At 62.3% G+C, this 15,442-nt stretch overlaps 4 pseudogenes; all 4 read left to right on the forward strand.

Annotated features, from left to right (window-relative positions):
• Positions 1 to 1,668: 1,668 nt before the first annotated feature.
• LOC142869328 (uncharacterized) lies at positions 1,669 to 1,787 on the forward strand (annotated as a pseudogene).
• Positions 1,788 to 5,643: 3,856 nt separating this feature from the next.
• On the forward strand, positions 5,644 to 5,762 carry LOC142869339 (uncharacterized; annotated as a pseudogene).
• A 3,853-nt stretch (positions 5,763 to 9,615) lies between these two features.
• Positions 9,616 to 9,734, forward strand: LOC142869341 (uncharacterized; annotated as a pseudogene).
• A 3,857-nt stretch (positions 9,735 to 13,591) lies between these two features.
• On the forward strand, positions 13,592 to 13,710 carry LOC142869342 (uncharacterized; annotated as a pseudogene).
• Positions 13,711 to 15,442: the final 1,732 nt, after the last annotated feature.

A 15,442-nucleotide genomic window follows, 5' to 3' on the forward strand; every position in this document is an offset into this window, starting at 1 on the left:
GGGCGGGGGGTGGGGGGGAAGAGGAGGAGGAGGAGGTGGGAAGGGCCGGGGCCTGCAGTCCTGTTCCCGGGGTGGCACGGCAAGTGGCTTCTTCCACAGGCTGCTTGGCCTGGGCTCCCTGCACCTGGGCCTTTGGAGGACCGGCCCTGTGCTTGCCAACACTTCCTGCAGGGACCCAGAGCTGGGAGGTTGCGTCTCTCAGCCCTGGGTCGGGCAGAGCCCCAGCGGGCCATGCCCACAACCTCTCTCAGCACCGGTCCCCCAGAAGGCTCCTTTGGGACCAGGATTCTCTTGCGGTGACTCTAAGGTCTGGCCCCTGGATGGAGGGGCACCAGGAGTAGAGGAGCAGGAAGGGGAAGGGGGTGGCCATTCGAGGGGACACTTTGAGGCCAAGTCCCAGCTTCAGCCTGATCCTCCTGGGAACCCCGCTCTGAGACAAGGAGCCGGGCTTCGCATTCCCACAGCAGCCAGTCGTGGGCTGAGGACACCTGGGGCGTTGGGAACTCCCTGGCTTCTCCTTGGTTTAACATCTGGAGCTGCTTGGGAATTGTGCCGCCACACACACCCGAGTGCAGGTGTCTTCCGCACAGACTGCGGGCCTCGCTCTTCTGAATGCCGCTAGCTCGCCACCCACCCACGGGTGAACCTGGTCAGGGTGCTTTCTCTCGGGGGCAGACTCTGATCCGGGCGGGCTACCGGTGTCTCTGTTTGCTCGTTTCTTTCTTCCATTTCGGGAAAGGCTTCCTTGCTGGGTGTGGAAATCTCCTATGCCTTCCCTCGCCTATTCTGTCAGCTTTCAAATTCTCTTTCAGTTGCCACCCTCACAGATGGATTAGGAAACTCTTTCCGGTGCACTCATTAGTGAAATGACCTCAAGGAAGCTGGAATCCAATATCTAATGGCCGATTTTTGGCGAGTCCACACGCCAGGGTGGTCGGGGTCCAATGCAGCCCCGGCCAGGCCCAGGCCCCTTGGACTGGGCCACAGGAGGACACAGAGGAGGGTCCCGGCCCCCACGGTAGCGGTGCCGGCAGTTCTCCAAGGGCTTGGGCGTTTTCCAGAGGTGGGAGATGGAGGGGACTGATTTCTTCAGCGCCCCACAAACCACGCCACCCCACCCCACCCCACCCATGGGACACATCCCCAGAGAGAGATGCCCCATACACTCGCTCCCCTCCCCCTTGCGCTGTGCCCCAGTCCTGGCCCGGGGGAATAGGCGGCAGCCCACCCACAGGGCGGGGGGAGGGGGGCACAGCTGAAAGCGGTTGTGGGGGAGGGCGGCCCCTGGCTGGGGTCAGAGGGCGAGCGCCGGGCGCGTGCGCAGTCAGCGGCGGCGACGCGCTGGGGGTGGGCGGCGGGTAGGTGAAGGAGGCCAGGCGGGGAGAGGAGGGGGGCTGGAAGGTCTCCACCTTGGCGAGTCCAGCCGTGGAGGCGCATCTTGTGTGAGTGTGAGTGAGTGTGAGTGTGTGTGTGTGTAGAGAGAGACAGCCCCCCGCCCCGCCCCGCCCCGCCCCGCCCCGCCCATCACCCCGGTCCCTCGGAGCCCGCCGGACCCGGCCGCCGGCGAACTCAACAGGCCCGGCCCGGCGCGGGGCCTGGGGCGGGAGGCGGCGGCGGGGAAGCGCAGAGAGGCTCGGCTTCTCGAGCGGGGCAGGGGCGCCCTCCGCCGTCTAGGGCCACACCACCCTGAACGCCCCCCATCTCCTCTGGTCTCGGAAGCTAAGCAGGGTCGGGCCTCGTTAGTACTTGGATGGGAGACCGCCCGGGAATCACGGGTGCCCTAGGCGGCGGCTTTTTTTTTTTTTTTTGCCTCTCGTTCTGTCCCCTTTCTGGGAGCGCGGCGGCGGCCCGGGGTGGGGGTCACCCCCACCCTCAGCGCCCGCCGCTGTGCCTGGCGCCCCAGCCCGCACCGTGGGGCCTCCTCTTGTCCCAAGCCGCGACACCGCCGCCACGCGGCAGCACGCGTGGCATCTGGACTGTCAGGTCTCAGACCAAAGGTCTGCTCTGTGGGAACCGACACGCTGGAGGAAACCTTGAGAGTCTGAGAGGGGAGGGAGTTCCAGAAGAAGGCCAGGATGTCATTTTGAGGGAGTATGTGACCAGAACTCGTCCCGTTGCTTTTGGGGTTCTACGGGCTCCACGTAGGAATCTTTGGTGGTGGCACCTGATGTTGGGGGATCCGGAGTCACACCCAGACCTGCTCCACAGGCCTCCTTTTACTTTTCTCTTCGGATTCATTATTTTTAAAAAGTGTCTCTTACCTCTATTATTGCATTTTCTTTTTTTTTTTTTTCTTTTTTTTTTTTTTTTTTGAGACAGAGTCTCACTTTGTTGTCCAGGCTAGAGTGAGTGCCGTGGCGTCACCCTAGCTCACAGCAACCTCAAACTCCTGGGCTCGAGTGATCCTTCTGCCTCAGCCTCCCGAGTAGCTGGGACTACAGGCATGCGCCACTATGCCCGGCTAATTTTTTTTATATATATATATATATCAGTTGGCCAATCAATTTCTTTCTATTTATAGTAGAGACGGGGTCTCGCTCTTGCTCAGGCTGGTTTTGAACTCCTGACCTTGAGCAATCCACCCGCCTCGGCCTCCCAAGAGCTAGGATTACAGGCGTGAGCCACCGCGCCCGGCCTCTATTATTGCATTTTCTTTTCTCTCTCTTTTCAAGCAGATGATGGGAGTACAAGTATTCAGGTGACATGTGTTGCCCGTGCCCCCCTCCCCCCTGTGTTCTTATTCATTTACCTCTCATGTTGTATACCTCCAGCGTATTGTGGGGGTACCAATGTTAAGGTCGGGTACGTTGCCCTCTCCCAGCCTCCCCCCTCGGGTCATTAGCTTCAAGTGCGCCCATGCCCCAGTCGGTGCGCACCCACCCCATTCCTAATGGATGTGTATGCCCATCCCCTCCCCCCACCCGCCCGACACCCACCCGAGGAAGGGGATTCCTCTCTGTCCACTTAGGTGTCCATCCGTTCGTACCAATTTGCCGGTGAGCGCGCTCACGTGGTGCTCGTGTGTCCATTCTTGGGATACTTGGCTTACTGGAACGGGTTCCAGCTCTGGCCAGGAGAACACGAGAGGTGCCCTCTCACCGCTGCTCCTCACAGCCGAATGGCACTCCGTGGTGTCCACGCGCCACATTTTATTAATGCACTCCTGGATGGATGGGCACTCGGGTGGCTTCCACATCTTTGCGATTGTGAATTGTGCCCTAACTGTAACCCTAACCCTTACCCAGCCCGTCTCCTCTGCCCCTGCCTGACTCGCTCCTCCCCGGCCAGGCCCGTCACTGTCCTGGGCCCCCGCCTGACCGGCTCCTTCCCGCCCGGCCTGTCACCGTCCTCTGCCCCTGCCTGACATGCTCCTTCCCGCCCGGCCTCTCACCGTCCTCGGCCCCTGCCTGACCGGCTGGCTCCTCCGTCGCCTGGGCCTTCCAAGGGCTTGGTGTGGACGCTGCTTCCAGGAAGCCCTCCAGAAACCCGGCAGCAGGGTGGCCGCAGCAGTCTCCAGCAGCCGTCCCTAAGGCGCTTGTGCGGGGGAACGTGCCCCCCCCCGCTGTGCCCCCTCCCCCCCCCCCCCCGCTGTGCCGTGGGGGGGCCCAGCCTGGTGTCTTGCCTGAGGCCCTGGGGCTGCCGCTCCCCGCAAGGGGAGAGCCCCGGAGGTGGGGACCGCCTCCTGATGGGGACGTACACGCAGCTCTCCACGTCGGATTCCGGGGCTCTCTGTCCTGCCCGAAGGCCCAGCTGGCCTGCGGGTCCTTAGAGTGGCAAAAACATCCGAAAACTGAGACTGAGGGTCCCGTGGGTGTCTGCACTTTTGTGCTGGGCACCCCAGGGAGGCCCGGGGGCTGGCTGGACAACGTGGTCTGCTGGGCGGGGGGTTTGGAGGAGCAACCGATGCCCTTTGCACTTTGGGTAGCAAGGGTCTGAGGTGTCTCTGAGCCCTGTGCCATGTCGGTGGAGGGGTGGGGGCGGGGGGTGGGGGGGAAGAGGAGGAGGAGGAGGTGGGAAGGGCCGGGGCCTGCAGTCCTGTTCCCGGGGTGGCACGGCAAGTGGCTTCTTCCACAGGCTGCTTGGCCTGGGCTCCCTGCACCTGGGCCTTTGGAGGACCGGCCCTGTGCTTGCCAACACTTCCTGCAGGGACCCAGAGCTGGGAGGTTGCGTCTCTCAGCCCTGGGTCGGGCAGAGCCCCAGCGGGCCATGCCCACAACCTCTCTCAGCACCGGTCCCCCAGAAGGCTCCTTTGGGACCAGGATTCTCTTGCGGTGACTCTAAGGTCTGGCCCCTGGATGGAGGGGCACCAGGAGTAGAGGAGCAGGAAGGGGAAGGGGGTGGCCATTCGAGGGGACACTTTGAGGCCAAGTCCCAGCTTCAGCCTGATCCTCCTGGGAACCCCGCTCTGAGACAAGGAGCCGGGCTTCGCATTCCCACAGCAGCCAGTCGTGGGCTGAGGACACCTGGGGCGTTGGGAACTCCCTGGCTTCTCCTTGGTTTAACATCTGGAGCTGCTTGGGAATTGTGCCGCCACACACACCCGAGTGCAGGTGTCTTCCGCACAGACTGCGGGCCTCGCTCTTCTGAATGCCGCTAGCTCGCCACCCACCCACGGGTGAACCTGGTCAGGGTGCTTTCTCTCGGGGGCAGACTCTGATCCGGGCGGGCTACCGGTGTCTCTGTTTGCTCGTTTCTTTCTTCCATTTCGGGAAAGGCTTCCTTGCTGGGTGTGGAAATCTCCTATGCCTTCCCTCGCCTATTCTGTCAGCTTTCAAATTCTCTTTCAGTTGCCACCCTCACAGATGGATTAGGAAACTCTTTCCGGTGCACTCATTAGTGAAATGACCTCAAGGAAGCTGGAATCCAATATCTAATGGCCGATTTTTGGCGAGTCCACACGCCAGGGTGGTCGGGGTCCAATGCAGCCCCGGCCAGGCCCAGGCCCCTTGGACTGGGCCACAGGAGGACACAGAGGAGGGTCCCGGCCCCCACGGTAGCGGTGCCGGCAGTTCTCCAAGGGCTTGGGCGTTTTCCAGAGGTGGGAGATGGAGGGGACTGATTTCTTCAGCGCCCCACAAACCACGCCACCCCACCCCACCCCACCCATGGGACACATCCCCAGAGAGAGATGCCCCATACACTCGCTCCCCTCCCCCTTGCGCTGTGCCCCAGTCCTGGCCCGGGGGAATAGGCGGCAGCCCACCCACAGGGCGGGGGGAGGGGGGCACAGCTGAAAGCGGTTGTGGGGGAGGGCGGCCCCTGGCTGGGGTCAGAGGGCGAGCGCCGGGCGCGTGCGCAGTCAGCGGCGGCGACGCGCTGGGGGTGGGCGGCGGGTAGGTGAAGGAGGCCAGGCGGGGAGAGGAGGGGGGCTGGAAGGTCTCCACCTTGGCGAGTCCAGCCGTGGAGGCGCATCTTGTGTGAGTGTGAGTGAGTGTGAGTGTGTGTGTGTGTAGAGAGAGACAGCCCCCCGCCCCGCCCCGCCCCGCCCCGCCCCGCCCATCACCCCGGTCCCTCGGAGCCCGCCGGACCCGGCCGCCGGCGAACTCAACAGGCCCGGCCCGGCGCGGGGCCTGGGGCGGGAGGCGGCGGCGGGGAAGCGCAGAGAGGCTCGGCTTCTCGAGCGGGGCAGGGGCGCCCTCCGCCGTCTAGGGCCACACCACCCTGAACGCCCCCCATCTCCTCTGGTCTCGGAAGCTAAGCAGGGTCGGGCCTCGTTAGTACTTGGATGGGAGACCGCCCGGGAATCACGGGTGCCCTAGGCGGCGGCTTTTTTTTTTTTTTTTGCCTCTCGTTCTGTCCCCTTTCTGGGAGCGCGGCGGCGGCCCGGGGTGGGGGTCACCCCCACCCTCAGCGCCCGCCGCTGTGCCTGGCGCCCCAGCCCGCACCGTGGGGCCTCCTCTTGTCCCAAGCCGCGACACCGCCGCCACGCGGCAGCACGCGTGGCATCTGGACTGTCAGGTCTCAGACCAAAGGTCTGCTCTGTGGGAACCGACACGCTGGAGGAAACCTTGAGAGTCTGAGAGGGGAGGGAGTTCCAGAAGAAGGCCAGGATGTCATTTTGAGGGAGTATGTGACCAGAACTCGTCCCGTTGCTTTTGGGGTTCTACGGGCTCCACGTAGGAATCTTTGGTGGTGGCACCTGATGTTGGGGGATCCGGAGTCACACCCAGACCTGCTCCACAGGCCTCCTTTTACTTTTCTCTTCGGATTCATTATTTTTAAAAAGTGTCTCTTACCTCTATTATTGCATTTTCTTTTTTTTTTTTTTCTTTTTTTTTTTTTTTTTTGAGACAGAGTCTCACTTTGTTGTCCAGGCTAGAGTGAGTGCCGTGGCGTCACCCTAGCTCACAGCAACCTCAAACTCCTGGGCTCGAGTGATCCTTCTGCCTCAGCCTCCCGAGTAGCTGGGACTACAGGCATGCGCCACTATGCCCGGCTAATTTTTTTTATATATATATATATATCAGTTGGCCAATCAATTTCTTTCTATTTATAGTAGAGACGGGGTCTCGCTCTTGCTCAGGCTGGTTTTGAACTCCTGACCTTGAGCAATCCACCCGCCTCGGCCTCCCAAGAGCTAGGATTACAGGCGTGAGCCACCGCGCCCGGCCTCTATTATTGCATTTTCTTTTCTCTCTCTTTTCAAGCAGATGATGGGAGTACAAGTATTCAGGTGACATGTGTTGCCCGTGCCCCCCTCCCCCCTGTGTTCTTATTCATTTACCTCTCATGTTGTATACCTCCAGCGTATTGTGGGGGTACCAATGTTAAGGTCGGGTACGTTGCCCTCTCCCAGCCTCCCCCCTCGGGTCATTAGCTTCAAGTGCGCCCATGCCCCAGTCGGTGCGCACCCACCCCATTCCTAATGGATGTGTATGCCCATCCCCTCCCCCCACCCGCCCGACACCCACCCGAGGAAGGGGATTCCTCTCTGTCCACTTAGGTGTCCATCCGTTCGTACCAATTTGCCGGTGAGCGCGCTCACGTGGTGCTCGTGTGTCCATTCTTGGGATACTTGGCTTACTGGAACGGGTTCCAGCTCTGGCCAGGAGAACACGAGAGGTGCCCTCTCACCGCTGCTCCTCACAGCCGAATGGCACTCCGTGGTGTCCACGCGCCACATTTTATTAATGCACTCCTGGATGGATGGGCACTCGGGTGGCTTCCACATCTTTGCGATTGTGAATTGTGCCCTAACTGTAACCCTAACCCTTACCCAGCCCGTCTCCTCTGCCCCTGCCTGACTCGCTCCTCCCCGGCCAGGCCCGTCACTGTCCTGGGCCCCCGCCTGACCGGCTCCTTCCCGCCCGGCCTGTCACCGTCCTCTGCCCCTGCCTGACATGCTCCTTCCCGCCCGGCCTCTCACCGTCCTCGGCCCCTGCCTGACCGGCTGGCTCCTCCGTCGCCTGGGCCTTCCAAGGGCTTGGTGTGGACGCTGCTTCCAGGAAGCCCTCCAGAAACCCGGCAGCAGGGTGGCCGCAGCAGTCTCCAGCAGCCGTCCCTAAGGCGCTTGTGCGGGGGAACGTGCCCCCCCCCGCTGTGCCCCCTCCCCCCCCCCCGCTGTGCCGTGGGGGGGCCCAGCCTGGTGTCTTGCCTGAGGCCCTGGGGCTGCCGCTCCCCGCAAGGGGAGAGCCCCGGAGGTGGGGACCGCCTCCTGATGGGGACGTACACGCAGCTCTCCACGTCGGATTCCGGGGCTCTCTGTCCTGCCCGAAGGCCCAGCTGGCCTGCGGGTCCTTAGAGTGGCAAAAACATCCGAAAACTGAGACTGAGGGTCCCGTGGGTGTCTGCACTTTTGTGCTGGGCACCCCAGGGAGGCCCGGGGGCTGGCTGGACAACGTGGTCTGCTGGGCGGGGGGTTTGGAGGAGCAACCGATGCCCTTTGCACTTTGGGTAGCAAGGGTCTGAGGTGTCTCTGAGCCCTGTGCCATGTCGGTGGAGGGGTGGGGGCGGGGGGTGGGGGGGAAGAGGAGGAGGAGGAGGTGGGAAGGGCCGGGGCCTGCAGTCCTGTTCCCGGGGTGGCACGGCAAGTGGCTTCTTCCACAGGCTGCTTGGCCTGGGCTCCCTGCACCTGGGCCTTTGGAGGACCGGCCCTGTGCTTGCCAACACTTCCTGCAGGGACCCAGAGCTGGGAGGTTGCGTCTCTCAGCCCTGGGTCGGGCAGAGCCCCAGCGGGCCATGCCCACAACCTCTCTCAGCACCGGTCCCCCAGAAGGCTCCTTTGGGACCAGGATTCTCTTGCGGTGACTCTAAGGTCTGGCCCCTGGATGGAGGGGCACCAGGAGTAGAGGAGCAGGAAGGGGAAGGGGGTGGCCATTCGAGGGGACACTTTGAGGCCAAGTCCCAGCTTCAGCCTGATCCTCCTGGGAACCCCGCTCTGAGACAAGGAGCCGGGCTTCGCATTCCCACAGCAGCCAGTCGTGGGCTGAGGACACCTGGGGCGTTGGGAACTCCCTGGCTTCTCCTTGGTTTAACATCTGGAGCTGCTTGGGAATTGTGCCGCCACACACACCCGAGTGCAGGTGTCTTCCGCACAGACTGCGGGCCTCGCTCTTCTGAATGCCGCTAGCTCGCCACCCACCCACGGGTGAACCTGGTCAGGGTGCTTTCTCTCGGGGGCAGACTCTGATCCGGGCGGGCTACCGGTGTCTCTGTTTGCTCGTTTCTTTCTTCCATTTCGGGAAAGGCTTCCTTGCTGGGTGTGGAAATCTCCTATGCCTTCCCTCGCCTATTCTGTCAGCTTTCAAATTCTCTTTCAGTTGCCACCCTCACAGATGGATTAGGAAACTCTTTCCGGTGCACTCATTAGTGAAATGACCTCAAGGAAGCTGGAATCCAATATCTAATGGCCGATTTTTGGCGAGTCCACACGCCAGGGTGGTCGGGGTCCAATGCAGCCCCGGCCAGGCCCAGGCCCCTTGGACTGGGCCACAGGAGGACACAGAGGAGGGTCCCGGCCCCCACGGTAGCGGTGCCGGCAGTTCTCCAAGGGCTTGGGCGTTTTCCAGAGGTGGGAGATGGAGGGGACTGATTTCTTCAGCGCCCCACAAACCACGCCACCCCACCCCACCCCACCCATGGGACACATCCCCAGAGAGAGATGCCCCATACACTCGCTCCCCTCCCCCTTGCGCTGTGCCCCAGTCCTGGCCCGGGGGAATAGGCGGCAGCCCACCCACAGGGCGGGGGGAGGGGGGCACAGCTGAAAGCGGTTGTGGGGGAGGGCGGCCCCTGGCTGGGGTCAGAGGGCGAGCGCCGGGCGCGTGCGCAGTCAGCGGCGGCGACGCGCTGGGGGTGGGCGGCGGGTAGGTGAAGGAGGCCAGGCGGGGAGAGGAGGGGGGCTGGAAGGTCTCCACCTTGGCGAGTCCAGCCGTGGAGGCGCATCTTGTGTGAGTGTGAGTGAGTGTGAGTGTGTGTGTGTGTAGAGAGAGACAGCCCCCCGCCCCGCCCCGCCCCGCCCCGCCCCGCCCATCACCCCGGTCCCTCGGAGCCCGCCGGACCCGGCCGCCGGCGAACTCAACAGGCCCGGCCCGGCGCGGGGCCTGGGGCGGGAGGCGGCGGCGGGGAAGCGCAGAGAGGCTCGGCTTCTCGAGCGGGGCAGGGGCGCCCTCCGCCGTCTAGGGCCACACCACCCTGAACGCCCCCCATCTCCTCTGGTCTCGGAAGCTAAGCAGGGTCGGGCCTCGTTAGTACTTGGATGGGAGACCGCCCGGGAATCACGGGTGCCCTAGGCGGCGGCTTTTTTTTTTTTTTTTGCCTCTCGTTCTGTCCCCTTTCTGGGAGCGCGGCGGCGGCCCGGGGTGGGGGTCACCCCCACCCTCAGCGCCCGCCGCTGTGCCTGGCGCCCCAGCCCGCACCGTGGGGCCTCCTCTTGTCCCAAGCCGCGACACCGCCGCCACGCGGCAGCACGCGTGGCATCTGGACTGTCAGGTCTCAGACCAAAGGTCTGCTCTGTGGGAACCGACACGCTGGAGGAAACCTTGAGAGTCTGAGAGGGGAGGGAGTTCCAGAAGAAGGCCAGGATGTCATTTTGAGGGAGTATGTGACCAGAACTCGTCCCGTTGCTTTTGGGGTTCTACGGGCTCCACGTAGGAATCTTTGGTGGTGGCACCTGATGTTGGGGGATCCGGAGTCACACCCAGACCTGCTCCACAGGCCTCCTTTTACTTTTCTCTTCGGATTCATTATTTTTAAAAAGTGTCTCTTACCTCTATTATTGCATTTTCTTTTTTTTTTTTTTCTTTTTTTTTTTTTTTTTTTGAGACAGAGTCTCACTTTGTTGTCCAGGCTAGAGTGAGTGCCGTGGCGTCACCCTAGCTCACAGCAACCTCAAACTCCTGGGCTCGAGTGATCCTTCTGCCTCAGCCTCCCGAGTAGCTGGGACTACAGGCATGCGCCACTATGCCCGGCTAATTTTTTTTATATATATATATATATCAGTTGGCCAATCAATTTCTTTCTATTTATAGTAGAGACGGGGTCTCGCTCTTGCTCAGGCTGGTTTTGAACTCCTGACCTTGAGCAATCCACCCGCCTCGGCCTCCCAAGAGCTAGGATTACAGGCGTGAGCCACCGCGCCCGGCCTCTATTATTGCATTTTCTTTTCTCTCTCTTTTCAAGCAGATGATGGGAGTACAAGTATTCAGGTGACATGTGTTGCCCGTGCCCCCCTCCCCCCTGTGTTCTTATTCATTTACCTCTCATGTTGTATACCTCCAGCGTATTGTGGGGGTACCAATGTTAAGGTCGGGTACGTTGCCCTCTCCCAGCCTCCCCCCTCGGGTCATTAGCTTCAAGTGCGCCCATGCCCCAGTCGGTGCGCACCCACCCCATTCCTAATGGATGTGTATGCCCATCCCCTCCCCCCACCCGCCCGACACCCACCCGAGGAAGGGGATTCCTCTCTGTCCACTTAGGCGTCCATCCGTTCGTACCAATTTGCTGGTGAGCGCGCTCACGTGGTGCTCGTGTGTCCATTCTTGGGATACTTGGCTTACTGGAACGGGTTCCAGCTCTGGCCAGGAGAACACGAGAGGTGCCCTCTCACCGCTGCTCCTCACAGCCGAATGGCACTCCGTGGTGTCCACGCGCCACATTTTATTAATGCACTCCTGGATGGATGGGCACTCGGGTGGCTTCCACATCTTTGCGATTGTGAATTGTGCCCTAACTGTAACCCTAACCCTTACCCAGCCCGTCTCCTCTGCCCCTGCCTGACTCGCTCCTCCCCGGCCAGGCCCGTCACTGTCCTGGGCCCCCGCCTGACCGGCTCCTTCCCGCCCGGCCTGTCACCGTCCTCTGCCCCTGCCTGACATGCTCCTTCCCGCCCGGCCTCTCACCGTCCTCGGCCCCTGCCTGACCGGCTGGCTCCTCCGTCGCCTGGGCCTTCCAAGGGCTTGGTGTGGACGCTGCTTCCAGGAAGCCCTCCAGAAACCCGGCAGCAGGGTGGCCGCAGCAGTCTCCAGCAGCCGTCCCTAAGGCGCTTGTGCGGGGGAACGTGCCCCCCCCCGCTGTGCCCCCTCCCCCCCCCCCCCCGCTGTGCCGTGGGGGGGCCCAGCCTGGTGTCTTGCCTGAGGCCCTGGGGCTGCCGCTCCCCGCAAGGGGAGAGCCCCGGAGGTGGGGACCGCCTCCTGATGGGGACGTACACGCAGCTCTCCACGTCGGATTCCGGGGCTCTCTGTCCTGCCCGAAGGCCCAGCTGGCCTGCGGGTCCTTAGAGTGGCAAAAACATCCGAAAACTGAGACTGAGGGTCCCGTGGGTGTCTGCACTTTTGTGCTGGGCACCCCAGGGAGGCCCGGGGGCTGGCTGGACAACGTGGTCTGCTGGGCGGGGGGTTTGGAGGAGCAACCGATGCCCTTTGCACTTTGGGTAGCAAGGGTCTGAGGTGTCTCTGAGCCCTGTGCCATGTCGGTGGAGGGGTGGGGGCGGGGGGTGGGGGGGAAGAGGAGGAGGAGGAGGTGGGAAGGGCCGGGGCCTGCAGTCCTGTTCCCGGGGTGGCACGGCAAGTGGCTTCTTCCACAGGCTGCTTGGCCTGGGCTCCCTGCACCTGGGCCTTTGGAGGACCGGCCCTGTGCTTGCCAACACTTCCTGCAGGGACCCAGAGCTGGGAGGTTGCGTCTCTCAGCCCTGGGTCGGGCAGAGCCCCAGCGGGCCATGCCCACAACCTCTCTCAGCACCGGTCCCCCAGAAGGCTCCTTTGGGACCAGGATTCTCTTGCGGTGACTCTAAGGTCTGGCCCCTGGATGGAGGGGCACCAGGAGTAGAGGAGCAGGAAGGGGAAGGGGGTGGCCATTCGAGGGGACACTTTGAGGCCAAGTCCCAGCTTCAGCCTGATCCTCCTGGGAACCCCGCTCTGAGACAAGGAGCCGGGCTTCGCATTCCCACAGCAGCCAGTCGTGGGCTGAGGACACCTGGGGCGTTGGGAACTCCCTGGCTTCTCCTTGGTTTAACATCTGGAGCTGCTTGGGAATTGTGCCGCCACACACACCCGAGTGCAGGTGTCTTCCGCACAGACTGCGGGCCTCGCTCTTCTGAATGCCGCTAGCTCGCCACCCACCCACGGGTGAACCTGGTCAGGGTGCTTTCTCTCGGGGGCAGACTCTGATCCGGGCGGGCTACCGGTGTCTCTGTTTGCTCGTTTCTTTCTTCCATTTCGGGAAAGGCTTCCTTGCTGGGTGTGGAAATCTCCTATGCCTTCCCTCGCCTATTCTGTCAGCTTTCAAATTCTCTTTCAGTTGCCACCCTCACAGATGGATTAGGAAACTCTTTCCGGTGCACTCATTAGTGAAATGACCTCAAGGAAGCTGGAATCCAATATCTAATGGCCGATTTTTGGCGAGTCCACACGCCAGGGTGGTCGGGGTCCAATGCAGCCCCGGCCAGGCCCAGGCCCCTTGGACTGGGCCACAGGAGGACACAGAGGAGGGTCCCGGCCCCCACGGTAGCGGTGCCGGCAGTTCTCCAAGGGCTTGGGCGTTTTCCAGAGGTGGGAGATGGAGGGGACTGATTTCTTCAGCGCCCCACAAACCACGCCACCCCACCCCACCCCACCCATGGGACACATCCCCAGAGAGAGATGCCCCATACACTCGCTCCCCTCCCCCTTGCGCTGTGCCCCAGTCCTGGCCCGGGGGAATAGGCGGCAGCCCACCCACAGGGCGGGGGGAGGGGGGCACAGCTGAAAGCGGTTGTGGGGGAGGGCGGCCCCTGGCTGGGGTCAGAGGGCGAGCGCCGGGCGCGTGCGCAGTCAGCGGCGGCGACGCGCTGGGGGTGGGCGGCGGGTAGGTGAAGGAGGCCAGGCGGGGAGAGGAGGGGGGCTGGAAGGTCTCCACCTTGGCGAGTCCAGCCGTGGAGGCGCATCTTGTGTGAGTGTGAGTGAGTGTGAGTGTGTGTGTGTGTAGAGAGAGACAGCCCCCCGCCCCGCCCCGCCCCGCCCCGCCCCGCCCATCACCCCGGTCCCTCGGAGCCCGCCGGACCCGGCCGCCGGCGAACTCAACAGGCCCGGCCCGGCGCGGGGCCTGGGGCGGGAGGCGGCGGCGGGGAAGCGCAGAGAGGCTCGGCTTCTCGAGCGGGGCAGGGGCGCCCTCCGCCGTCTAGGGCCACACCACCCTGAACGCCCCCCATCTCCTCTGGTCTCGGAAGCTAAGCAGGGTCGGGCCTCGTTAGTACTTGGATGGGAGACCGCCCGGGAATCACGGGTGCCCTAGGCGGCGGCTTTTTTTTTTTTTTTTGCCTCTCGTTCTGTCCCCTTTCTGGGAGCGCGGCGGCGGCCCGGGGTGGGGGTCACCCCCACCCTCAGCGCCCGCCGCTGTGCCTGGCGCCCCAGCCCGCACCGTGGGGCCTCCTCTTGTCCCAAGCCGCGACACCGCCGCCACGCGGCAGCACGCGTGGCATCTGGACTGTCAGGTCTCAGACCAAAGGTCTGCTCTGTGGGAACCGACACGCTGGAGGAAACCTTGAGAGTCTGAGAGGGGAGGGAGTTCCAGAAGAAGGCCAGGATGTCATTTTGAGGGAGTATGTGACCAGAACTCGTCCCGTTGCTTTTGGGGTTCTACGGGCTCCACGTAGGAATCTTTGGTGGTGGCACCTGATGTTGGGGGATCCGGAGTCACACCCAGACCTGCTCCACAGGCCTCCTTTTACTTTTCTCTTCGGATTCATTATTTTTAAAAAGTGTCTCTTACCTCTATTATTGCATTTTCTTTTTTTTTTTTTTCTTTTTTTTTTTTTTTTTTTGAGACAGAGTCTCACTTTGTTGTCCAGGCTAGAGTGAGTGCCGTGGCGTCACCCTAGCTCACAGCAACCTCAAACTCCTGGGCTCGAGTGATCCTTCTGCCTCAGCCTCCCGAGTAGCTGGGACTACAGGCATGCGCCACTATGCCCGGCTAATTTTTTTTATATATATATATATATCAGTTGGCCAATCAATTTCTTTCTATTTATAGTAGAGACGGGGTCTCGCTCTTGCTCAGGCTGGTTTTGAACTCCTGACCTTGAGCAATCCACCCGCCTCGGCCTCCCAAGAGCTAGGATTACAGGCGTGAGCCACCGCGCCCGGCCTCTATTATTGCATTTTCTTTTCTCTCTCTTTTCAAGCAGATGATGGGAGTACAAGTATTCAGGTGACATGTGTTGCCCGTGCCCCCCTCCCCCCTGTGTTCTTATTCATTTACCTCTCATGTTGTATACCTCCAGCGTATTGTGGGGGTACCAATGTTAAGGTCGGGTACGTTGCCCTCTCCCAGCCTCCCCCCTCGGGTCATTAGCTTCAAGTGCGCCCATGCCCCAGTCGGTGCGCACCCACCCCATTCCTAATGGATGTGTATGCCCATCCCCTCCCCCCACCCGCCCGACACCCACCCGAGGAAGGGGATTCCTCTCTGTCCACTTAGGTGTCCATCCGTTCGTACCAATTTGCCGGTGAGCGCGCTCACGTGGTGCTCGTGTGTCCATTCTTGGGATACTTGGCTTACTGGAACGGGTTCCAGCTCTGGCCAGGAGAACACGAGAGGTGCCCTCTCACCGCTGCTCCTCACAGCCGAATGGCACTCCGTGGTGTCCACGCGCCACATTTTATTAATGCACTCCTGGATGGATGGGCACTCGGGTGGCTTCCACATCTTTGCGATTGTGAATTGTGCCCTAACTGTAACCCTAACCCTTACCCAGCCCGTCTCCTCTGCCCCTGCCTGACTCGCTCCTCCCCGGCCAGGCCCGTCACTGTCCTGGGCCCCCGCCTGACCGGCTCCTTCCCGCCCGGCCTGTCACCGTCCTCTGCCCCTGCCTGACATGCTCCTTCCCGCCCGGCCTCTCACCGTCCTCGGCCCCTGCCTGACCGGCTGGCTCCTCCGTCGCCTGGGCCTTCCAAGGGCTTGGTGTGGACGCTGCTTCCAGGAAGCCCTCCAGAAACCCGGCAGCAGGGTGGCCGCAGCAGTCTCCAGC

Source organism: Microcebus murinus, unplaced genomic scaffold (assembly GCF_040939455.1).
Source record: "Microcebus murinus isolate Inina unplaced genomic scaffold, M.murinus_Inina_mat1.0 scaf070_hap2_Mmur4.0, whole genome shotgun sequence".
NCBI classification, from domain to species: Eukaryota; Metazoa; Chordata; class Mammalia; order Primates; family Cheirogaleidae; genus Microcebus; species Microcebus murinus.